The sequence below is a fragment of the Paralichthys olivaceus genome, chromosome 18, assembly GCF_024713975.1.
Source record: "Paralichthys olivaceus isolate ysfri-2021 chromosome 18, ASM2471397v2, whole genome shotgun sequence".
Classification (NCBI taxonomy): domain Eukaryota; kingdom Metazoa; phylum Chordata; class Actinopteri; order Pleuronectiformes; family Paralichthyidae; genus Paralichthys; species Paralichthys olivaceus.
This window is the reverse complement of record NC_091110.1, coordinates 6074501-6100200: the sequence shown is the minus strand read 5'-3', so window position 1 is coordinate 6100200 and position 25700 is coordinate 6074501. Positions and strand designations below refer to the sequence as shown.

Below are 25700 nucleotides of genomic sequence, written 5' to 3'. Positions count from 1 at the left end.
CCAGCAAGGCTTTGATTGGCTGGCTGCATTTTTCAATCTGCATAGAATAGCATAAATGGAGATGACACTAGAGCTCTATGAATTTAAGTTTAATAATCCCGCAATTCCTAAATAATAAGAAACTGCAAAAAACACAAAGCTATGTTATGCAGGACGACAAACTCCAAAAATAGCCAGAAGGCCTTTTTCTCTGTCAATGATTGACAGTCAATGCAGGAAGCACCACTCCACCACTGTGCCACCCTACTTCAAATCTGACCATAATTAATTGATTTAACAATAATAAGACCATTAGTCTACTTAAAACTCCTTATAAAATGTCATATTCCCTAGAACTAAACTGGGCGACTGTGGCTCAGGGGAAAAAAGGGCATCCTATAACCAGAGTGTGGTTCGATCCCAGTCTTCCCTATACCTGTCCCTGGGCAAGATACAGTGAATGGCAATAACTGTGCTGTTAAGCACTTTGAGTGATCATCAAGAATAGATAAGTGCTATAGCTCTATTAATAAAGATATACATAACAGTCCTCAAGTAGAGAATGGAGAATATATAAACTGTATAAACTGGGAGTGAGTGACTGATTCATTCCTTTGTTAATGAGCCCCGCTCATCTTTCCTTCCCCCCCCCGGTCACCCCTGATCCTGATACTGTGTGACATACGGTATCTGGGGCGATGCAGTGCTCAGGCGAGTCTGTTGATCCTCACACATTCTTAACACAACCCAGGAACATTCCTCCTGTTGTCCTGTCACTGCAAAGTATGAACACTTATTTACTGTATATGCCTGGGAACAACCTGAATCTCTTTCTGTCTCCATGTTGACCAATATCAGGGTTTTTCCACTTTCTTTCCCCCTCCGAGAACATGTGGCATCAATCGCTTTTTTTTTGGCTAGACTCTCCCACTTTAATCCTTCTTCTTGTGAGACAGAGCGAAAGAGGGGGGAAAGAAAGATGGGAGTGTCAGCGAGGAAGCACACAGCAGCTGAAGGTCATTAATCACTGTCATGACGGAGAGAAACGGAAGATGAAAGACATGCGAGATGGAGTGCAGCAGACATGGCAGGAATTTCTCTGCAGAGATGAGATGAATCAGCCCATTCAGCGGCCTGAGCTTTGTTGCTGATATGAGGCTGCGACATCACATCCTGAAGGGCTCTGAGGCAGTGAAGCCGACATACTGGTCAAACGAGTGGAGAAGTGAATGTGCCACACTCTGACCGCTAAACAAATATGGATTGTGCATTGAATTACTGCCAGTCTAGCAGCTCCCAAAGGCCCCAGATAGCTCATGAAGAGCAGGGCAAGCAGAGCAAGCAGTATTGGCATGTACAAAACCACAGATCAGAGGTTAGAGAGCAAGTTAGGGGCCGGATTATACCATACAAGTGATCTGTGTGGTAGTGGTTCTTATGACACGTCAAAAATCAAAAGTATTGCTAATAGTTTATAAGTAAAGTAGGGGAAGAGGAAACTATCATAACATGGAGGATGTAGAGTTGGGTTAATTTTGTTCCATAGACTGCTTATAAAGATGGACGACAAAGTATCTTGGCCCCTGGTGGCTGGCTGAAGTATAGGTCATTAATTTTCCCTCCTGTATGTTTGTGGATAGTGTGTGTACCAAACAAAAAATTTGTTTTTTTGTCATTTCTGACCTTGATATCGCTACTACACAGGTTCTGGCTGCAAATGTGCAAGATGGCGGTGTTCGCATCTGGGGTATGGTTTGTTCTAGTGGACATATATATATATATATATATATATATATATATATATATATATATATATATATATATATATATGGCCCTGTGGGATTTTCCCGTTCGACCACACTTACAATAGAGATGTCTATAGGACTGTTGGCAGGACATCTTCAAGTGCAACAAGGTCAGTTGTCATTGTTTGTACATGGCAGCTCAGCAGTACATTGTTACTTGGTTTTGTCCACATCCATAAAAGTCACCATTGATTTTTTCAAATGTTGAGTTTTTTTTTGTTGTACTTTCTAGTTGTGATCTCTGTTATTAGAGACACGTGTCTAAACGAACCACAACCCCTCAACTCACTCATGGACTTGCCTCTTCTGCTGAGCTGTGATGTTGAGCCAGCAAATGTCTCAGGCCTTATGAGAAACAGTTTTGATTAAGGGCCATTAAAAACATAAATATTGAAATAACAACTACTGTTCCTATTTAAACATATGAAGTGAGTCACACATCATATTGTTGAGAAGGAGGAATATTGTTTATATTATTGCTGTTGGGACAGTTTTGGCCTTTTAGCTGCCAGTTGCTGACCACTGGTTAAAGCTGAACAGAATTTCCCCAGAGGCGATCTTATCCCTTTACATCTTCTCCCACCGAGCATCCAAGGGCATGTACGTCACGTGTTCATGATGTGGCAAATACTGACCGACGGCAGCCAGGTTAAACATTCTTGATAAAGGCAACGGGCAGGTTGAGCTAAGAGGCAGGTGCTTGAGCAACCAAAGCCTCACAGACCCATAAGTTCTAGTTTTACTTTGGCTCTCTATTATGATCTTTTATAGCATTTTATAGCTAAGTGTAGGACGTCATTCCCAATGTAAATCTTAAAGATCTGAGGAGCAGCACATGGACAGGACCATTGGTAAATGTATTTATAAGCTGCTTTTCTAGTCTTCACTTTAAAGTACAGTTTTGCCATTCACCCATTCAGACATTTAAGCATTGCATCAATTTGCAGTAGTTTCTCTTTCACACTGCCAACACAACCGTCAGAGGCAATTTTGGGTTCATTGTCTTACCCAAGGACACTCGGACTAGCCGGAGATTGAACCTCAGACCTTCTGGTTAGTGGTGAACCTGCTCTACCTGAGCCACAGCTGTACCTCCCCCTCTGCACAGCCGACTGATCATGGTGTGAAGTGGCTGTGGATGTTGGATTGTACAGGTAGAGGTGATTGTAACCATTGATCTAAACAACACATGACTGCATAAAATGAATTCCATTGGGTTGGTGCAAAATACATCAGGTTCCACCATCATGAAACCAGAAAATGTAAAACAGAACACATATTTTAGGACCTGACACAAAACACGTGATTTACAGAGCAGCTATGAATGCTATAACGGAGAGAAATGAAATTTATTTTCAGCTGGATTTTAAATTATACAAAACAAGAGGGGGGAAAGGAAAAGCAGAAGCATGAGCGTGATAGTAACTCCTTTCTCTTGCCCACACTTCATACCACGACTCAGGCCTGCTGTGCTGTGGCCGACACCCCAATATGAACCAGATCCTTGAAATCACGATACTGTATTATTCTGGCCATCCTGCAAATCTATAACATCCCTTCACTTCAAAAGCGGAACGTGCGTTTTGCATGTTCTGTATATATATTTTTCTTGCCGCGGGCTGAGACATTGGGGTGGAGAGGGGAGAAAAAAAAAGTTAAGAGTATGATGAATGTGTTCTGGCCACAGGAGTGTGGGTGGTCTGTATCTGTCAGCGCTGCTATTACAGCAGACAGCAAAGTTACAGGCCAATAAGCTGCACTATCATCACCGTCATCAGCAGCAGATCTCCTTACAACAGCTCTCAGCTGTCCACATCACAACCTAGCACAAACATGTACTTACCCACAGAGCTCTGCTCTCCAGTGTCTCGCATTAAGAACATTTGGCTGTGTCACTGTATGTTCTTAAAGGAACAGTTCACCCAAGTGACAATTTTCACTTCCATCTGGTGGTAATCAGACATTATTGTCCTCTTCGTTCTTTGGCAAAGCTTTAAGATATGTGTGTCTGATATTTTTGCTTGCCAAAACAGCAAAGTGATGACATTTTTGAGAAATTACAGCTAAAATTGTATTTTCCCCCCCAAAAAAACATTTCCAGACTTTTGAAACCTGTTCTTGCTTGTGGCCCAATGTTCTTAGCAGTGTTGGTTATCAACAGACCTTCTAGAGGAGCAACAACTAAAACTTCTGTAGGAATTGCTGAATAATATTGTCCCTATGAAAACGAGAGCTTGAACAATACTAAGCTAAAATGTTATCTGGAAATAAAACGGAGAACTAGTTGTACTGTAATCTGGCCCAGATATCAGCTGTCTACAATGGTAGCCTATGGGCTCTGAGATTTTTCTGCTCATCGAATAATCTTATATGAACAGTTTTGTTCGGCTGTTTTAAAATGTGACCTCTGGACATTAGCTCAGGGGGCTTTGTTCAAAATCTGAAAATGCTTGAAACTGCAGAGACAAGCTTCCTATTTATCTCACAATCATGTGACTGTAACTGACATGTGAGTCGCAGATATTGTTTTTATGAGCAGTGTGTCATCGAGGCAGAAAGAGTATGACGCAATGCTGTATGTCAACAGCTCATTAACTATTTTCCACAGCGAAGGTATGGCATTAGTTAGCTTTGTGGCTTTCTAATATAGCAACAGATTAACTTAAAAGCTGCTGTTCATGCTACACTGACATTGAAGTAGACGACTGGGAGATGTTTTGTTTATTCACTAGAATAGTTTTTTACAAATAAAACCAGGTCAGGTTTACACAAAGGTTTATTTAAGTTATAAAAAAGATGTGAAACTATGAAGACACAACCTCACAGGGATTGGTGTGTTGCCAACAGTTCTCCAGCTCTCCATTACTTTCTTGTTTTGGTGACTTATCGAGCATAGTAAACGCCAATAGCGATTTATCTGCAGTCAGCTTGATTCGATGAGAACAGAATACCTTTAAAGCCAGGCTCACAAAACCACAACAATCTGCATAAGTACGAGGCCACGTTTGTTTTTATGGAGAAAAAAAATCCACTGCACAGAAAGTACTGGCTGGAAAATTCAAAACAAGAGAAACAGAGGTGATAATCCTCATGTTCTCTCACAGCATCTTCCCCCTGTGTATCTTCTTGTTTACCTCTGTTTTCCTGGAGCTGTGACGCTCGTTCGCTGGAATTTTTATAAGAGATTTACTGGAGCAATACGAGCTCGAGCATTATAATTACTGAGCTAAACAGGAGAGGGCCTCTATTAAAACAGTGTGACGTTGGTCGGTAGCTCTGATTCATGGCTGCAAAAACAGGAGACACACACATACAAACACAGACACACACACTTATAGAGGGCAAACGCAGGCAACATTTTGTTATCTGTGAGATTGGGCAGGAGAATAATGAGGTCACCTGTGAGCCAACTCCACTGTATTCCATTAATGAGGTTGCTGTCTGCCACTGTGGCCAGCTACAAGGACACACACGCAGTAGATCACCTCACATTATCTGTCCTCTGTCACTTGGCCTGGCAAACATACAGAGCCAAAGAGAGCGTGCAGCAGAGCAGCACTCCTGGACTGTACCACGGCTTTATTTCTCGCCGCGGCTCATGTTAAACCCTCTGACGACGCAGCGTTGATTTATGACTCCTGCAGACTGACACAGCCAGCAGACAACCCTTGTGGTGTGTGTGTGCGTGTTTTGAGCTCACGTGATTGATTATCCCGTGTCTGTGGCATTTTTGAAATGTAATCTCTCTGAACAGCAAGAAAGGTGTGAGACCCCAGAGAAAACAACCCTCCCACCCGCCTGCCACCCCCGCATGTATCCTTGCCTGTATTGTATTAGCATACCTTTGCTCAAGCTCGCTAGGAAATTGAATTCCCTCTCTTCCTGTAAAACTCTCCGCGGGATTAAACCGTCACCGTGTGATTTACTGTAACCTTGCTATAAACAGCAGCATCCCTCCGCGCTGCGCTGATTGATGTGCCAGCAACTGTTTTGTGTTGCTACATTGTCACGCTATCACGCAGTACGTTTCATTTTGCTTACACCACTGTGAAAACAGCACTGGATGCAATGGAGGGTGTTTGGCTGAAGAGCAGAGAGAGTATAATTTAAGTTTTTACGATTGAAGTGAGTGGAATGATCTCCGGATTCAATTCAGTATTGATTTATTTCAAATTATAGGGTTTGATTTTTGATGGTTCAGTTACATCAGATGTATTCCATTGCTTTGAACACTTCTCAGAATTAAAAGTTCAAACTTCAAGTTCATCTACATTCCAAAAATGAGCAACACTAGGGGTTCCAAGTAAACATTTATAGACAAAATTGCAGATACATTTTATGTGACCCGTAGGATAATATAGTGTATTGTCACACAGTATACCATAGTGTGGAATGGAAAATACTTAAAACTGAATTGTTCTAATATCGTGATGATGATATAGTTGGTATGGTATATAGAGTATAGCAAACAAAACAATATATACTAGAGTATGAAATAGTATAAAGGCCTACTGTCTCTTTTAAAGGACACCAATTGTTTGCTTAACCCCTCCCCTGGACGATGATTGTCCACTCAGAGCATAAAGATGGAGGACGTGTCTCTTCATTGCAGTTTACATAAATGAAGCCAAAACATTCTGGATATGAGTGCCACCATCTTGCTCTTGTAACATCATTTTGAGCCAGAGTCTGTGCAGTGGTGATCAGGGGTAGAGCTGCGGTATCAAGGTTTAGCAGATACATGCATTGACCAATCACAAGATGTTTAAGTCCATTTTTATAGCATCCGATCACTAAAACCAAACTGTAAAAATGAACATTTGAACAAATATCTAAAATGACAGAAAACCTCTTTGAAAAAAAAATTTGACATGTACTTTGACACTTTAGTTTGGTCCACATGCAATCCACTAACATGGAGGAAGCAGGAGCACTTTAATAGAAACACCTGTATGCTTGTTAATTCAATTATCGAATCAGCCAACCATGTGTTAGCAGTGCAATGTATAAAATCATATAACTACAGGTCAGGAGCTTCAGTTCATCTTCACATCATAAATCAGGGATGGGGAGATCTGATGTCATCTCAGTGATTGACAGTCAATTGATTGTTGGGACTTGCCGATCTGGTTTGAGCATTTCAGAAACTGATTATTCTGGAATTTCCATGCACAACAGTGCCCAAAGTTTACTCTGAATGATGAGGAAAAATAAATCTATTAAATGAGCAGCATTTCTGCAGACACCTTATTGATGAGAGAGGTTAGGGGAGAACAAGGTCAGTCTGGTTGGAGCTGACATAAAAAAGGCTATGGTGACTTCAGATAACCAATCTAATCTCAGGATGGACAACATGTCAAGGACACATCAGGTTCCACTGCTGTCAGTCAAGAACAGAAACCTGAGGCTGCAGTGGACACAGAGACACCAACACTGGACAGCTGAAGACTGAGCAACATAGCCTGGTTTGATGAATCTGGATTTCTGCTAAAGCTGCAGATGTTAGAGTCAGAATTTGACGTCAACAGGAGAAATCCATGGAGCCAACCTGCCTGGTGCAAACAGTCCAGACTCCTTTAATTTAATCTCTACTCAACCAGGGAGGCTCATTGAGACTTTTGATGTCTTTTTCAAGAGAGACTTGAGAACAGGAGATGATCACAATCAGCAAATAAATACAACACAACAAAGCAACACCACAAAAACTTAATTAGAACAATTACACGAATCATGAAAAACTACAGATAACAAAGATTTAAAATCCTCTTGAGAGTTTTCTTCGCATATCATGGGCCTGAGTACTTTTACTGACCATGTTTCCTTCACCTTGTGGAATCAATGACACAAAGCATTAAGGTTCTTTAGATTGTTGTACCTATTGTACTTGTTTTGGTTGTGTGTATAGTTTACCAGCATTTCAGGTACAATACCTGTTGTAGCCAATATTGACGTGTGCTTATGTTATATTGATGTTGGTGGTAAGTGCTGCTGAGGGTGGTATTCACTATTGAAACACACATGCTGTGAGAGTCACAGATGAACAGCTGCAGGGAATCTCAATCAAAGTTTTTCAACATGTGAGAGTTTCTCTGTTTTGCTCATTTATTCTTATATTTATAAGCTCATTTAAAAATGATTCTTGCAGTTCATCATGTTTTTGTCTAATTAAAAAACTGAAATGTTTTGTTTAATAGCTGCTTTGTTGTGGCTTCTTTCTCGTCTTGTGTTTCAGGCGCCATCAAACCGCTGTAGCAAAGTCCCCGTGTTTCCAGATCTCTGTTTGGTGAGTACAGGGTTATCATTACCTAGCTACCAAAACAAGACTAACATCATAATAAATTAAAATGACCCTTTAAAGCTTCCGCGCTGACGCAATCCGCACAGCGACAACTCTGGCACCGCGCCTCGTTTTTCTTCTTGCATTTATGTGTGTGTCTGCCTCTGTGTAGCTGATGATAAATGAGCGCAGCAGCTCCTGAGAGAGCTCACAGAGGAAAGAATAATGGGTATTTAAGCACACTTGTAAATTACCAACACATTTGTCTTAGGCTGTCCCCTCAGGGAAGTATGACAGCGCAGCACACAAAGTATATAGAGCTCGCATACATCTGTTCCACATAGTCTTATTGGATCTGCTGACATCACTTAAATGCAAACTGTCACGCCATGTGCCATAATTCATATTTTGACAAAGCGCATAAAGCAGTCGTTGCTGTCTTTGCACCTGCATGTGTGTATGATAGAGCCTGTCTCGGCAGGTGTGTGCCGGGTCATGCAGAGTGCACGGGCGATGTTTATCTCTAAGTACCGCAGAAAGGCATGCTGGACCGCCTGCTGGGAAAATGGGATTACAGCTATCTGTTCCTCTGCGGCATGCTGGGTACCGAGCCTGTGATATTGCAGTTACATGCTTCCATCAGCGGCACACATGCTGTCTGCCACTTTGTTATGCAAAATTGTTTGACCCAGCAAAAGAGTTGCAAAAAAGAAATGATGATTGCTCTCATTTCATTTTTTTAATTTATTTATTGAGAGGGAGATTTATGATTATTAAACACAGATTGAAATATAATACAGAAAAGAACGGCTTAGTTCTGCACTTGATGACTTTGCTTTGACTTTTCATCAGACTGTATAGTGCAGCAAATGTTTTTGACTTTCCAGCAGGTGGTAGAGACCAAAAACAGATTTAGATGTGAAAAAAGGCAACTTATAAGTCCGACATGTCAACCTAAAATGTGATGATATGTCAGTGTTGTGTTCACAGCTGCCCCCATGTGTAAATATTCAGTTTCATGAAGCAATTTTTGGGCCTAATTTTTGTTAATTTTTCATGAATAGGGCTGATTTTGCCAAAAAGTTAGACCAAGATTTGTCAATATTGATAATTATCACAATAAATGTCACTTTATTTTTAGTTAAGACTGATTAATGCTTGAGAGTGAAGGTTGTGGTTTCATACACATGATGACGAAATGTCTGGCGTTCTCATTTAGTTTTTTAAAATATTGAGCGAGAGTGAGATTTGCTATTATTAAGAACAGATTGAAATATAAAACAGAAAACATTTCTCGGTTCTGCACTGGATGACTTTGCTTTGACTTTTCGTCGGACTGCATCCTGCAGCAAAAGCGCAGAGTTGTTTTGAGTTTCCTGCCAAAGTCGGGATCATAACACAGCTTTGTGTTCCTCCAGCCGCTTCCAGCAAACAGCCAGAGAGCTCCGATTCATCATCCTCATTCATAAACAGTCATTAATGTTTATGACAGGTGTCGTGACATGTTTATGACAGCATTATGTCTGCTTTACGAGACCACTGTCAAGTCAGGTTTTACGACCGTGGCACTTGGAGGCAGCAAGGGGACTGCTGGCGGCGCGCCCAAGAGGTTCTGGGATGTTTAATCAGTTACTTGAACACATTCACAAATAAAAAGAGAGAACAGCGTTTGGCAGGGAAGTCGGTCTGTTTGACAGGGGTAGCCATCAAACCTTCTCATTAAACTCTCTGGATCCAGGCTCCCCCTGTTCTTCAGGGCTTTTATTGGAAAATCACTATTCTCAATTTGCTAGTTGTTGTAAAAGTTGTGTTCCAGGTAGTGGTTGTGAGTTCGGGGGGTTAAGCAACGCCGCAAAATCCTCCACCCTCGAGCTTTATGGCACGCTGTAAAGCTGTTGGCAGGCTGACAGTGGCAGTATCTTTTTATCCGGCTGCTAATTTAAGGAAGGAGATTAAGGTTGTGAATTACATTTATCGCACTGTTGTGTGTGTGTGTGTGTGTGTGTGTGTGTGCGTGTGCGTGCGCGCGTTTGCTGATAGTGAGGTGCACCCTTTCCGTATATTATCAGTTTTTGTTTTACCCTTTGCTGCTCCTTTCGAATGACACTTCATCTGAGGTTAAATAGCCATACATAATCGACTGTGTTTAAATGTATTTTTGTATATATTTAAAATGTTGTAACATTGTGTAAATGGTCTATATTTATATAGAGCTTTTCTCTTCGTATTGACCACAACAAGTTACATTCACACATAAATTCATACATTGATACAATGTGCTGTGGTTTTCTTTCACACAGTCACATTCAGTCACATACTCTGATGGAAAAGCCGTGCATGTGTCGCCCAAGGACACTTAAGTGTGCGGACTATAGGAACATGGGATTAAACCACCGACCTTCAGGTTACCTCCTGACCCTCAGGGCCAGAATTCATCAATACCATTCTCAAGTAAGACCCTGCTTGCCCTTGTGTTTTTTTTTCATAGCTCATAGTTAATAAATCATATACAAACTAATACTAGTCATTAAGTCATAAATATAAAGACTTTTTTCCATCAAATTATGGAAAAAAACAACCTTGTACCATCGATTACCAACATCTATAACAGCTTTACTACTAAAGGGAAAGAATAAACTCCAGCAAATGTTTTATTCATTGCTTTCAATTGATCTATTAACTATTAGAGTGAATTATGTCTCATTAACCCTTCATGCAGAGGCTTTTTGTGTGATGGTTGTTCTATATGACAGAATGTGGGACAAAACTAGCAAGAGGAAAAGTTTTCTATGGGCTAAAAACCATCCATTCTGTTTTCCAGCCTAAAAATCCACACAGACAAACTGAACCCGACAGGCACTGCTGAATTTAGGCCATGAACCATATCCAAAGCCTGACGCTATATTTGAGTTATTTCATCTTCAAATGCAAAGTAGTATGGCTGCTTTGGAAACATTGTCTCACTCATAAAAAAATAACAGCAATAGGCCAACACAGGATGTGACCTCACAACCCTACAGCACCAAACATAAAGTTCTACAGGTTTAGTTAGAGCTTTATTGTTAGCTTTAGCTCACTGTTCCTCTGTCTGACCTCAACTTTAGTTTTATTTGTGACTCCTCTCTGCTGTCATTCACTACCTTCTCAGCGCCAAACAACAAGACAAGACACAGAAGCAACAAAAAGGCAGATATTTCTCTTGGGAGGTGGTGCAGACCAAAAATGAGCTGGGTTTAAAAATAGGCAACTTTAAATGTGATGTCAGTGTTGTGTTAAACAGCTGCTCACATGTGTCCAAAGAGTTTTATGGAGGATTTTTTGGGCCTAACCTAAAGTCAGCTGATCATTTTCAAGAATAATCGATTCATCCTATGCACAATAAAATGTTATAAACTAAAAAACATTGTTTACGAAGACCTACAGTATGCTATGAATAATCCTGACACAGCAATGTAGCACTCCATTCAACTGAATCATACTGTAGTCGTGTTGTTTACCACTCTTATGGCAGAAAGATTAATCGGTAGACTGACTCACCTCTTTAGTTTCACAGCAGAGCTCTCTGTTGCCACTATAAACAGTCAGAGAATATGGTAAAGAATGTCCCTCTTTAAATAGCGAATCTTTGAGTTGAAATAATAGCTGTTTGTCGCTGAAGCTTGGACACTCACCGCCCTCCGCTGCGCCCCGGCAAGCACTTTACAAACAAACGTAAGCACTTTTATTGATAGGGTAATCCTAGACTGATTAATGACCCAATAATCAGCCGTAACCTGCAATAAATCAACCTCTGATCAATACAGCCTGTGCTCTGCAGCCGTGGCCAGATCATTACCATGTCACTGTATATCCACCATTAGCAAGGGAAGGCAGAGCGCTAAAGGGAGGGAGAGAAGAAAAAGTGTTTCCTTTCTAATGTGTCGGAGATGGGATTGATAGAGAGGTCATTTTTTAATTTCATTTGTCTGCCCACCCGCCTTCCTCCCTCCCTCTTCTCTCAGTCTGATTAATGACCGAACAGCACAGGCAGTGATAAAGATGGAGAGGGGTGAGCAGGATGTTAAATTATGATAATGACAGTGCAATTAATGACATTGGGAGACATTATTCTTCAGCCTTTTGGCATATCACAGCTGCTAGTGGTAGAATCGATGTACAGTCTGTGCTGATGCAGTTAAAGGTGCTCTCTTATAGTTGTTGTAGAAACCTACCTCAGGTATTCTGTGTGAATATCTATGATTTAAAAATAAGATTTTTTGAGAGTGCCTGCCGTCGTGTCAGAACTGTCCCCCGAAGAAACAGGACAGCATCAGATGTTTCAACAAACGCCAAAAAACACCATCTGTTTACCTTGAAGTGAGAAACAACTCTTGCATTGCCATTGGAATCATCTAGACCTCTCCACCACTACCACACTTCATTCTGTTGTAGAATTAATTTTAAATGGATACAATTTACATTTTTCCATTAATCTTCACTCTGAACACGTCCACGGTTCAGCTCTTGGTAGAAGCCCCTTTGGCAGCAGTTGTAGTCGAGAGTTTGCTCAGGAAATTTTTCTCAAACCTTGTCTGATTGGTTTGGATGCATCTATGATTTGCAATCTTCAGATCCCTCCTCAGATGATCTATAGGGTTTGAAGTCTGGGCTTTGGCTGGGCCAATCCAACATTGTCTTGGCCGAATGCGTTGGGTCAGTGTCGTGCTGAGAGGAGGAAATTGCTCCAGTCTCAGGTTGCATTCATTCTTGAGCAAGTTTTTTCAAGAACCTCTCAATATTTGTCGACATCTTCATACGTTCCCCTGAACCTACCATTTTTACCATTTGAAGAACCCCCATAGCATAATTCTTCCACCACCGTGCTTTATAGTAGGGATGGTATTAGACATGTGCTGAATATTATTTATTTTAACTTTCTGCTCAGTTTAGTTTTTCTAACTCACTGGAGAATCTTTTTCTTCATGCTCTCAGAGTCCTTTAAACGCTATTTGGCAAATTCCAAGTGGGCTGTCACACGCCTTTTACTCAAAGTGGCCTCTGTCTCGCCACTCTGCCATAAAGGCCGGATTGATTGAATGCTGCTGAGATGGTCAACCTTCAGAGATTTCCACATGGAAATAGAAAGAAGGTCATCTCACGACCCACTTCACCACAATGGCTTTTGTGTCTGTCATTAACAGTGACTGGACAACGTCATCATATTGTTTAATAGTATCTGGGACAGGCAGACATAAAAGTGGACTTGCTGACACCAATTGACCTATTGCTGTACTGATATTTTCACATATTACCTTCCAGGATATGTGAAGTTTTTACAGGAATTGAAGCCTAGAATTTTGGTAACAGAGATATATATTTATCTTTTCTTTTTGATATAAAATATTCTAGCTTTTGGTGGCCCAGAGGAAACTTCTTTAACATTTGAGACTCTTATGATATACTTTTTTCAATTTAAATGTATTTAATGTTATAATTAAACATTGTATTTAGAATCCTAAACATATTAGCTGTATCTAAATTCAGGGCTGTGTCCTTCAGATGCTGCATTTGACGACTGATTGTGTCAAAGCTGCACAACTAGGCTGTCCAATTTCTAAGGCTCCTTCAAATGCAACAAATGTGTCCCTCCATTCCCAGGGAACAAAGCATCCAACATGTGGATCTGTGTGGAGCCTACCTTTCTTTGCACACCAGTGACAAGCTAACGATCTAGCTATCTGGATGGCTGAGCTGCAGTAAGTGCAGCCGCTGAAAGTATTGGCAAAACGTGGCAATAAAAATAAGAAATCCAGACCAGACCCACCTGTCTGTTCCTTTGTGGACTGCATATATCGCGTCGAAGGATGTGGCCCTGAATTGACAAACAGCTAATAACTGACTTGTATATGTAGACATACCTATTTGGCATTACATTTTTAGTGATTTGACTATTTAAAAATGTCAATTTCAAAAGAGATTGTACACTTTTGAGGTCACAGGCAAAAGATTCCATCAATTGCTTCACCCTGTTTTTTGTGTTGTTTAGTGCATTTCTTTTTTAAATGTTTCCATAACAGCTGAACATTCTCCAACCCTCTGCCAGTTCTCAGGCTACTCTGTTTACTCACCCAAACTTAATCATCACATCATTAAGCCATTCCTTTTTCAGTAAATATTGTTTTACCTTTGTTCCTCGTTTCCCCTGAAATGTAATTATGCTGATTAAGATGTGAGCCCAGCTTTGCTCCCTAACAGACTCTATTTTAGGGGAAAAGGGAGTAAAACCAGGGCTAATCAAAACCAGTTCTTGGACAAATGAAGTAAGTAATTGACAAAACTGCTCGCTCAGCTGAATTGGCGGAAACTCGATCTGCAGCCTCTTATTTTTTAGTACCGAGACCGTGCAGCTAACTGAACATAAATCACTCCATCAGACTGTTTATTTATAAAACCACAACAACCATAACATAATAAAACCAACTGTGTGTGTGTGTGTGTGTGTGTGTGTTTGCCTATGCCTATAAACCTTTCACAGATTCCTTGGAGCACAATCTTTACTGATATGTTCTGCACCTGCTGTACAATCCAAACCTCCTTCCAACGGTATCTTGGAGTGTTTTTTCATAAATTACATGAGCGGCTTCAGCAGTTTGCCCAGTGATTCTTAATCCAAAATGTCTTCGTCTTTAAAATGTCTATAATCTCTCCAATCCCATCAGAGTCAAGCTGGAACTGCAGTTCCACATGTGAACACATACACTCTCAGTGGAAATGCTTGGATTGGTTGTTATGCTCTTAAAGTCCCATAAGATCCCACATTAAGCCCCAAAAATCTCAATATCATGGAGGCATGCCTTTTCACACAGGACTTCTATTCTATCAAATGCATAGTGCACCAAGTTTGACTTGTAGACTTTATAAAGATGAATGACATTTCTCCAAAAGTGAATTCAAATCATCTTGAACACCCCCGGTGGCTGACTGCACTATGGGTCATAAACCCTTCCTCCTCCATGGTAGTAGATGGGACATGGACTGAACATGCCAAATGCATATATTTTAAAGATGGTTGCTGTCATTTCAGGTAGTTCTTGTGACACTTGTACATGTCTCTGATCAATTTGATTTCGATTTGTTACTTGATTTGGGGTGGCTGTGGCCCAGGGGGTAGTGCAGGCTGTGCAGACTCCAAATGACTTCAAAAGCGCATATCGCAGCACCTGTATCTGGGATATTGTAGCTTCACTTTTGTACAACAGGAGAAAGTTCATACACATTGTCTATCTTTATATAAAGTCTATGCTTCGATAGCAAAGCTGGAATTACACTTATCTAAAAACACATATAAATGTCACCAGAATTGCTTGGATTCGGGTGTTACAGTAACTGTAGCTATATTGGTTTTATTGCTTGGGAAACATAGTCTAGCTGTTGAGCTTGTACGTTTAATTCATAAAACGTAGAAATAAATAAAAAAAGACAGGTGACATTTTGTTTTCAGCTCTGTCAGATTAAAGCAAACTCCACATCCATCCACCGAAAACATCAGACGGGGCAAGGAAAGGAGATGCAGCATGAGAGAGTCGCCGAAATGGATTGATGGCATTCAAATGAAGTGTACCTGAAATCAGATTAGAGGTCAGGATCTGGTCAAAGCACATCTCAGAGCCACAGAGGAGATGAGGAGATCTGTGTGGTAGCGGAGGGGTGGGGTCACGGAACAAGGGAAATAAGGATCAAATCAACTAAGTGAGCAGAGGGAGAGGATCGGCCCGGGTAAAAGGAAGTGAGGATGACAAGGTGCATGCAGAGGAAGAGCATGTGGGGAGATAAGATAAAGAGAAGTGGGGGACAGAGAAGAAGAAAGGTAATTTGAGAGAGAGAGCCAGTAGGAGAGGTTGAGGCAGGGCTGACAGTGGGCCATTCATCCTCCATGCTAGAAGAGACAAACTGCTGGCAGAGGAAGACAGGCCCCATAAATCACTTGGCAGCGAGCACACACACACACACACACGCACACACGCACACATACACATACACACACACTCGGTCACAAAGACAAAAACACACCCATGGCCACACACGTGCAGAAATCCACATGTGAACAGAAAACACACATCTACTACAGCTTATTTCAACACGGTCTGTCTTCTTGTTTCATTCTAATCACCTGCAGGTATTTTTTCTTTCTTTGAAACAATGGTGGAACGATTATGTTCTTTTACACCAGCACTCTTCTTAATTACAATTCTATTGTACTACCACTTAATATTTCAGTGGGCGGTATTTGACGTTTTACGCCAGGACAGTTATTTGGCCGCAATGGTTTTTTTCATATAAAATTAACAACTGATCAAAAAATACAATATATTGTTAAAGATTAAAGTAGAATGGCACTCAGTGGCCAAGGCTTAACAATCCCCTTTTGAAACAACATTTAAATCTATTAGATCTGTTTTTTATATGGATCTGCACCAAATCGCACACCCTCATTTCTATCAGTCCCCTAAATATGCCAGATTTTCTTCATCGAGATCCATGTTCTCTGGGAAAATGTCCACAGACACCTTATCGTGCAATGTTAAAAAGAGAAAATTCATGCCAAGCTGGAAATAATTACTTGCATCAACTAATTATTGCTAATTATTCACTTGTTAATATTCATACATTTATCGGCATAATATTTCTCACTGAGGTTTAGATGAATAGAGATTAGTCAGTTAGCTTAGTTTAGCATAAAGACGTCACTTTGGACAGAGGGAAGTTTTTGCAGTTCCACTGTTTTAACCCTTCATGCAAAGGTTTCAATTTTGACACTTAAATACAATCAGCTGTTAATTAGTCTACGTTAGCTTGAGCAGGGTTTTAAGGGTCTTTTAATGGTACTTAAGTATTTAAATAAAGGATTTTTACTGCTTCTATCTTCACTGCTAAGGTCATTCTAACAGTACAGTTTGAAAGGATGAGTGTGCGGTGAAGGCAAAACAAAGACCAAATATTTCTGTAACCTTTAAAATGTTCCACTCATAGACCAGTGAGTGCGAACGGCCGTGTTGCTCTTCCCGTCTGTCTCCCTGCGGCCAAGGCCGGCCTTTCTGTGACTGATCGACTGTCTCTCTGTGGGTTCTGTCAGTCACAAACCTCCCACTTTCCTCCCCAGCCCAGAGTGGGTGAGGAGTGCCAGTTCCTCTTCGCCTAGCCCTGACCCCTCCGCTGACATGCGTGGCGTGTTTTGACAGTGTGCCACACGCTGACCACGCTGACTGGTCAGGTCGGGGGGGCGTCCACCCTCATGTTTTCACTGGAGGATGTTCTCTTTCATTGTTATTTCAGTGATTATCAAGGTCGGGCCTTTCTGAAACAATTAATTAAAAGGGCTGAGCATATGATTCACTCAACGGTTTCTTCTGCCCTGTCTCGCCTGTGAGAGCGTCTAATTCATTTTAAATTGCTGCAGTATCAATAGAGACAGTTTGTGCTGGTCCAGACTTTTTAATCCTGCCAAGAATAAAATGGTTGGAGAAGTACTGAATCCTGTGAAACATGGGCAAACGTATCCAGACTGAAAAAGCTGTACATGAGCTATGTCTGGCAATAAAAGCGTCAACAAAATAATCTGAAACACATCGGTACTCTCAGTACTCTCTCTACCACTCCATTCATCTCCATAGGTTTCAGTTCATATTTGATATTTAATAAGTTGAGTTAAGGTGGCATTTTTCCAATTGTTTAAAATGACTTTAATTGTTTATTTTCAATCATACATATACATACATGACCATAATCCACTGGGTATAATTTGTGATTTCTAATACTTGAAAAAATATATATAATCATCAGCGTAACCTTTCAGCAAAAAAAAAAAACTTAAATAAAATCAACAATTTCTTTCCCATGATTAACCTTTGTGTAATATTGGTACATTAAAACTATTCAAACACCACCTCGAATATAACTGTGACAAGCTCGTGCCACCGCGGGTTCCTCGCCACAGATGAGTCAGGTCAGTGCCCGGTTAACTCTTGTATTTGTTTCGTCACATACACATATATATATATATATATATATATATATATATACGTTTCTCCTGCTGAGTTTGTCCGGTATGCCTCCAGCTACTCGTCGTGACTCTCATGTCCCAACACGTTACTGCTGATAAAGGGGGGAGAGAGTGATTTGTAAACGCAGTACACCTGTACACAATCAGACTCTCTCCCTCCTGCCACCGACACTAACCACGCCCCACTACCACAATAACAATGTGAACTTAAATCAGTGTGAAAAGATGTTCCTAAAATTACAGAAACCATCTCTGGATTTTTATTTGAACCACGTCCAAAATGCTAACATGGAGGTTTTATGATTTATACTGCAGTCAGCCACCAGGGGGGACATTCAGCTGTTTTCAAGCAGACTATGGGCTTATTGGGAGGGGGGGGGGGGGGGATATGTGTAACTAACATATCATCTTCTAGGTTGATATAGTGAACTTATTGGCAAACTGTTGCATTTGTAGACACCCAGGAGATACAGACCAACATAAGTGTCAGTCTAAGTCAAATATTCACTGTCTTTGTACTGTCTCCAACAGTTTCTGAGGAATAAAACTATTAATCACTAAACAAAAAAAGAATGCAAACTTGATGAGAGCGTAGAAAGTGAACCATAAAAGTAGACTTGTAGGTTTGTTAAATCAGAACAATACACTAACAAGCTGAAATGCATTAAAAATAATTATAATCCTGGAGAGTTGAGGCACAGCTGGTGATCATTTTCTGTGTTTGTTGCTACAAGCAACCTCTTTATAAATAGTCCACTAATCCATTGTTCATATACAAATATTGTTTTTAGCAGCTTTAAGTAAAACACTAGAACACTCAATTTTCCTTCAGTACTTTGCAGAAAATAATATTTGTGTGAGACCTGTGATTGGTGCAAATCTAAAGAAATACACATCTGAGTCATTCGGAACTTTACGTTATAAACCTCGTACATGTGTTTTACTTGTGTGTCTCTGAGTATGTACCATACACACACCCTGACAAGCTTATGTGAGCAGTGCCATTATGTGTAATGAATGCAGACAGCGCTGAGACAGCTGGTGTTTTAATGATGTAAAATACGATAGAGGCTGTATGTGCACAGTATGGAGGCTCTCACTCAGTGTGTTAACGGTGGAAGCAGGGTATAAATCATTAGTGCGACCCAGGTCACACTGTATGTAACCTTAACACAACAGCTCTACAGACAGCGGCGAGGAGATCGGATGTGACTCGCATTAGCAATGCTCCAAACAGTGGAGGACATTGTACTGTATTTGTTTGTGAAAGTGTGTCTCATATGCAAAGTGATGGTAATAACAGAGTTGAGAGAAGTTAGAAAAGCTGTAAAACAAAGATATATTTCCCTGTAATTAAAAATAAAAAACAGCGTCCCAGGAGACTTAAGAACAAACAACATAAAAGTACAAAACATATAAATCTCATTCGAACCCAGGGATCTTAAGATAGAAGCTCATAAATCCAGTAGGATGTGATTTATATCTGCTTTTCAACTACATATGAACATGAGGAGTATTTTTACATGTACCATTTTGTATCCACTGCATACAAAAGTTTTCAAATGAGGACAAATGGAATAATTTCAAACCAGATATCAGGTTACTATCACCTTCAGCTATTTGTTTTTCCCTTTCATCCCCTTTTTTCTCTCTTCTCCTTGGTCTGTCTTTAATAGGGTTCAATAATTCACTTGACCTCTCCTTCGTGTCCCGTGTGAACCAGTGGGGTCGGGTCAGGAACCGTGGGCAAACATGAGGTCAAATCTCATTAGTGTCGAGTTTTCCAATATGACCTCTGAACCTCCTTCTCTCCTTCAACTTTAGGGATTTAGTGGAGCTAGCCCTAATTTACAGATGTATTTATTTTTCCACAAGTGAAATGTTCCACCAAATTGATCCAAAATTAATCAGCAACTGTTAAAATGTAATAATCTGAACAATTCTCTGTTTCTAGCTTCTCCAATATGAGGATTACAGGCTGAATAATTGTGGGGGGGAATTATAGCTTTTTTTAAATACTATTTAGTGTTATCAAACAAAAATGATCTGCTAATTAATCACTAGTGAAAATAATTGTGAGTTGCAGCCTCCACATTCAAACATGGTGGTTCAGGGTTTGAAATCTGTGCAAAGAAAACTGCAGGGCGTGTTTGATGTGGACACTAATCATGGTTTGTGTTGTTATAGTCTGGACCACTTATTTATGACAGACAAAACAAGTTTTTGTATTGTCTGTCAATCTCTCACACATGGAGATCATTACACAGGCCGCACTGTAAAGCTCCTGTTGACCAATGGCATCAAAACTCAAACAAATAACATCACAGGAATTAGTGACAGATGAAAAATTATGTCTTGAATTGTTTGTGTAATTAGGGTCTTGCAAAAAGACATGCCCACTTACATTCACAACACCCCCCTCCTGTGATGAAGGAAGGTTTACAAACCACTGCCACCTCTCCTCTGCTTCCCCTTGTGTGTCTGATCCAATTAACCAAAGTATTTTCAGGGTTGAGTTTACAAGAAATGTAATTGGGTCTTCAAATTTTATAATTTACCCATAAAATACCAAGACCCAATTCTAAATAACAAAACACAAATACAGCCAAATATATAGAAGTTTACTTTAGAAAATGAACTGAAACTATATATTATACGATATATTACTACATTATTACTATATATTTTCTGCATAGGTTTTTGTATTTCAGTTGGGCTCTACTATGCATGCTGTTTTTATTTGATTAATCCTCTGTTGCACCGAGTTAAGTTAAGTTATTACTTAAACATGTTCTTATTACTTAGAAATAACAGCAGGTAAGGGATAATTATGCTATCAGTGAAATAACTGCAAATAATTTTAGCATTAAAGAGATGAAGAAATGATTAATTCATTGCACTTTTGTTACCTTTTTTTTTTTGAATGCAGTTTAACAAACAAAAAACCCAACCAGCTCCATCTACATACACAACTCTTTATCTAGACAAATCAAATCAATCAATTAAATGTGCAACAAATGGCCCTTGAGTGATTGGTTGTTTGTTGTCAAATGCCGCCAGTGGTGAGTGCAGTTGAATTAAGCTTTAGCTTCATTAGTTTCCCAACACTTTGCCAACCAATGGCAGGCAGCAAAGACTTGGTGAGTTTTTGCCAGTGCAGTCGCAGCCAATTACTGGAGTCAAAAGCAGAGGCATTAATCAAACCTTTAGTGCGGTGGCAGACATCAGATTGCAGAAAGCTGCAAAACAAATATGTCACTGTCAGTGAGGCCATACAGAAGGCATTTAGGGGATTGCATTAAGTAGATGGCTCAGCTGAATAGCAAGCTAAGCTAATGTGGAACAGAGGCCTCTGGAAACTATTTGCTTGACATGGTGGGAGGCAGAGGGGAAGAGAATGGAGTATAGTGGAGCTGCCTTCATTGTCCCATCCCTCATTTCCTATCTCTTTCTAATTCTTTTCTGTCTATTTTTCCACCTTTTGTCTTTTTTATTTAAGCCGACAGGCTGAACTGGAGGGCGTGGGACGGCCAGTGAGGGAGTAAGGATGAGAGAACAGCGGCAGAAAGGAGGAGACAGATGAAATGAGATAAATACGAGCAGCTGGTTGATCTGCGTTGGAAGAAACAATAATGGAGAATGGTTGGTGGGAGAGACTAAACAAAGAGTGGTGCAGTGGTAGGTAGAAAAAGAGTGAATTACTGTATATTTATGTGTCAGGAGAGATAGATGATGTGATCTTTGTTATCTATGAGTACATGTTATCTCATCCTTAGATTGTACAGTGTCCTTTTTTAAGGATACCATTATGATTAATCATGGAACATGTGAATATTGCTACACACTGAAATACAGGGTCAAAATGGATTCTATTCAGGTCAATGAAGCACCAACACAATACTGGGTTACTTAGGGTAAAGGCTACCCATGGGCAGAAATCCACTTTGGACAATGGGTTGTTTTGAATTTATATAATAAATATAATCAGTATAATCAATAAATGACAATTGCCACATCGTACCTGATGTGGAAGCGCAGAAGAAGCCAATGCCATTATTTATGGATCCACAAGACCATCCGGAGGTGCACACTACCTGAGGCTGACTAGTGGCCAGTTTGATGATGAAATCATTGCAGTAACAAAACGAGCGTTGTGCTTTTACTTTGACGACAAATTGCCAAACAGGAAGTGAATCAATGAATGTTGTTGCCGTCAGCACTCTGTGAATGTCGGTGTCAGTCTGATATAGTTAAATAAAAAGAATAATTATCCCCGGTGGGCCAGTTTTGGCCTGCAGGCTCCTAACAATACACGAAGTCAAGTGAAGCTGATCAAATGAACGGTTCTGGAGATATTAATTCCACAGACAGGCAGACAAGGCGTTTGAGAAATAACCTCAGATCTTACTGCACACTATTCAGAGTGGCAGGGGGCAGCATATTCAAGAGGGTTTTTGGAGATGGATGTTTGGTTCGGTAACTGGATGTCAGACTAACAAGCATTTTAACCTGCCCCCTGGATCCATGTAGGGCTCATTGAACTCATCAGTGATGAAATGTAACTGTAAGTCCTAAATGAAGCCTGCATAAGCGATATCACCTTGATGACATACAGTAGAAGCATGGGATGAGTCAAAGCGGGAGTTTATGGATCAATAGCTGTCACAGCTCGGGAGTCTGATGATCTGTAAAGCTCTCTGCTTAAATAGATTATGACTGCACTGTGGGTGTCGGGCCGCTGTGGTTGTACAGTGTGTGTGCGTGTGTGAGAGAGAGTGCACGGAAAAGAATAAATTACAGGGTAATGATATTAAAAGCACAAAGTCGTTAAGATGCCAAGTTAAGACACAATAAATCCACTCATGGCTTCTACAGCCTGTCCCCACACAGGGTAATTAAATTAGATTTATAAGCCATATTACATCAGTGCTGGATACTTCATCCACCCTCAGCCCCTGCACCGTCCCTCCATTTTGCCCCGCTTTATTAGACGTCCTGACAGCCAGTGAAAAATATGGGGGAATGTTTCGGGTCCCGGGCTGCGAGAGCTCTGCACTGAGCACTCTGTCTTTGGTGGTGTCAGTTGGCTCCACTGATAATATATTAAGCGCTTCACTTTCCTGCAGAGCTCGGTTGTAGCAGGGCTGCCTGTGACACAGTCAAAGAGCTATATCATCATCATCCACAGTCACTGCGACCGCTGCCATCACCTCATCCCAGACACCTACGCGCTCCGTCATTTAAGTGTTGACTGTGCACCTCGTTGTTTACGCTCGGTGCAAACACTCAAAGTCAATGCAAGATGTAATGTCATCTTTGTGAAGCGAGGTGGAAACTGAGGGTGTGGAGGTCAGGAGGGACTTTTACATGGGAGACCAGAGTAGAGTGTGAATACGAAATAAATGATATTCAGGTTCGGGTCAGGTTCAGTCACATTGGCAGATCTATCTACTTGAATTTATCGTAGCTCATGTGCCTGTAATGAGGAAAAACATCGAACTCGAAGCCACTCTTTCTCCTCAGCCACAGCCACCCCACATTCCAGTGTATTGGGGTGGATGGGTTGGGTACCCGAGTTGGGCTGAGTTGCTGCTTCTTTGCATCATAAGGAGCCAGTTGAGGTGGTTCAGGCATCTGATCAGGATGCCTCCTAGGTACCTTCCACTAGAGGTATTCTGGACACATAGGAGGCCTTGGGGGTAGACCCAGAACATGCTGGAGAGAATATACTACTTATCTCATCTGGCCTGGGAGAGCCTTGGGGTCCCCCAGGAGGAAGTGGAAAACGTTGCTAGGGAGATTAATGTGTGGACTGCATTGCTTAACCAGCTGCCACTGAGACCAGACTGCAGATAAAGGATGGATGGATGGATGGATGGATGGATGGATGGAGTCAGGTATCTCAAAACCAAACAAAGAAAACAAAATAAAATCAGCATTGCTGGATACCATTAAAAGGCTCGTGAGAAAATTGTGATTTAGATGAATCCACAAATTTAAGTCAGAGTGAGTGGAACGTCAATCAGGAAAAATCCCAAACATGTAATGAGATAAAGGGATGAACATTCCAGTCAGTGGCTGAATGTGGGCAAAAAATAGCGTGATTATTATGGATGAAGGAGTGTGTGTGGGAGGACACTGCCAGCATCACAGTGATTTGTTCAAGACAATAGCAGGTATAATAGCAAGTGTCAGATTCTATACAATTGCAGATCTGACAGTTTGGGTAGAAAACTGAACTGATGTTAGAATTTAACAAGAGAAAGATTCTGAACAGGAGGAATGGGTTTAAAGGAGGGAGGCTGAAGTGGAGCAGTGAGGAGGATAACAGGGACCGAGTTCAGCCTGATGTGCTTGATTTTAATGAGCTGTGGCACTTTTATTATCATTATTAATTAGCAGTTTTCAACCGGCTGCCTGTGATCAATAAGGTGGAGTGAAGCAAATTTCAATGGCCCATTGGAATCAATCAGAAAGAGTTTTTATCTACATAACTGCCACTGAGCTGCGCTCGTTAGTTCTAACATTAGGAGATGAGAGATTTGCAGCATTTTTAATTGTGCCAACATAATTGAGCAGCCATTTTTCTTCTTCTTCTGCTCAATTCTAATCTCTGCTATTTTTCACTTTCTCCAATTTTCTTTGACAGGCACATATGTGACGTGCATGCCTGCAACACACCACACATGGATACACTCACACTCCTAATCCTTCTCACCTCTTAATCAGACAACCATTAAAATGGGATTAGAGACTATCTGCTGAAATTCCACATTTCCAAGCGGGAGATGTTTGTCTTTGTGTCCTGGTTTATGAGGTGAGATTTTCCTCTTTGGAAAGCGACACAATCCAAAACACTCGCCATGATGAAAGCATGTTTATCACATGAATTATGTTGTGTCGAAGTTGGAATTATTATTATTTTTATCCCTAATTCAGTATTTGTTACCTCCACCAAGGAGGTTATGTTATATTTGTTTGTCAGCAGGATTATGCAAAAACCACAGGCAAGATGTAAGTCAGCAAAGAACCCATTACATTTTGGTGATGATCTGGATCAGTTGGAGGATCCACGATATTTTTTCACTTATTTTAATATAAGATTTTTTTCCAAGAAGAATTCATGAATCCTTATAAAAACATGGGTCTGATATTTATGAGCGTGAGCAATTTGGTGCTGATCCAGATGAAAACCCTGATCTTGTGTTTTGTGTAACTCAGACTGTACAACTGCATAGTTAGCTCAATCCCTTTGTCAGACTGTTTTTGTTGGAACAATCCCCAAACATGGAATTAATGTTGCAGATTTCTTTTTTCGAGTGTGTTGCATTAAAATAATCATTAACATCATAAGTACAAGTCCAGATTTGTCTTTTATTTTAACAGAAACTACTCAAGAATCTCTTTGTTTGAGCCAAGTGAATCAAAATATTTTTAGTATTTCTAGTGGTTGTGACGCTCCAACCCAGAGTTTGGAAAAATCCACTGTATTTGTGACCTGATAGTCCGTCATTTACCTTCCATTGAAATCAATGACTTCAGGGCTTTGTTAATGATAATGCATGAAGTGCTGCACACATTGTAAGAAATGAAGTGATGT

At 40.6% G+C, this 25700-nt stretch overlaps 1 long non-coding RNA gene across 1 annotated transcript in view; it reads left to right on the top strand.

Annotated features, from left to right (window-relative positions):
- LOC109626200 (uncharacterized) overlaps positions 1 to 25394 on the top strand; it is a 37024-nt gene extending 11630 nt beyond the window's left edge. The window contains exons 2-4 of the long non-coding RNA XR_002202510.2: positions 8017 to 8067; positions 21600 to 21778; positions 24750 to 25394. This is a non-coding gene — a long non-coding RNA (uncharacterized lncRNA). The remainder of the gene's footprint in view (positions 1 to 8016; positions 8068 to 21599; positions 21779 to 24749) is intronic.
- Positions 25395 to 25700: the final 306 nt, after the last annotated feature.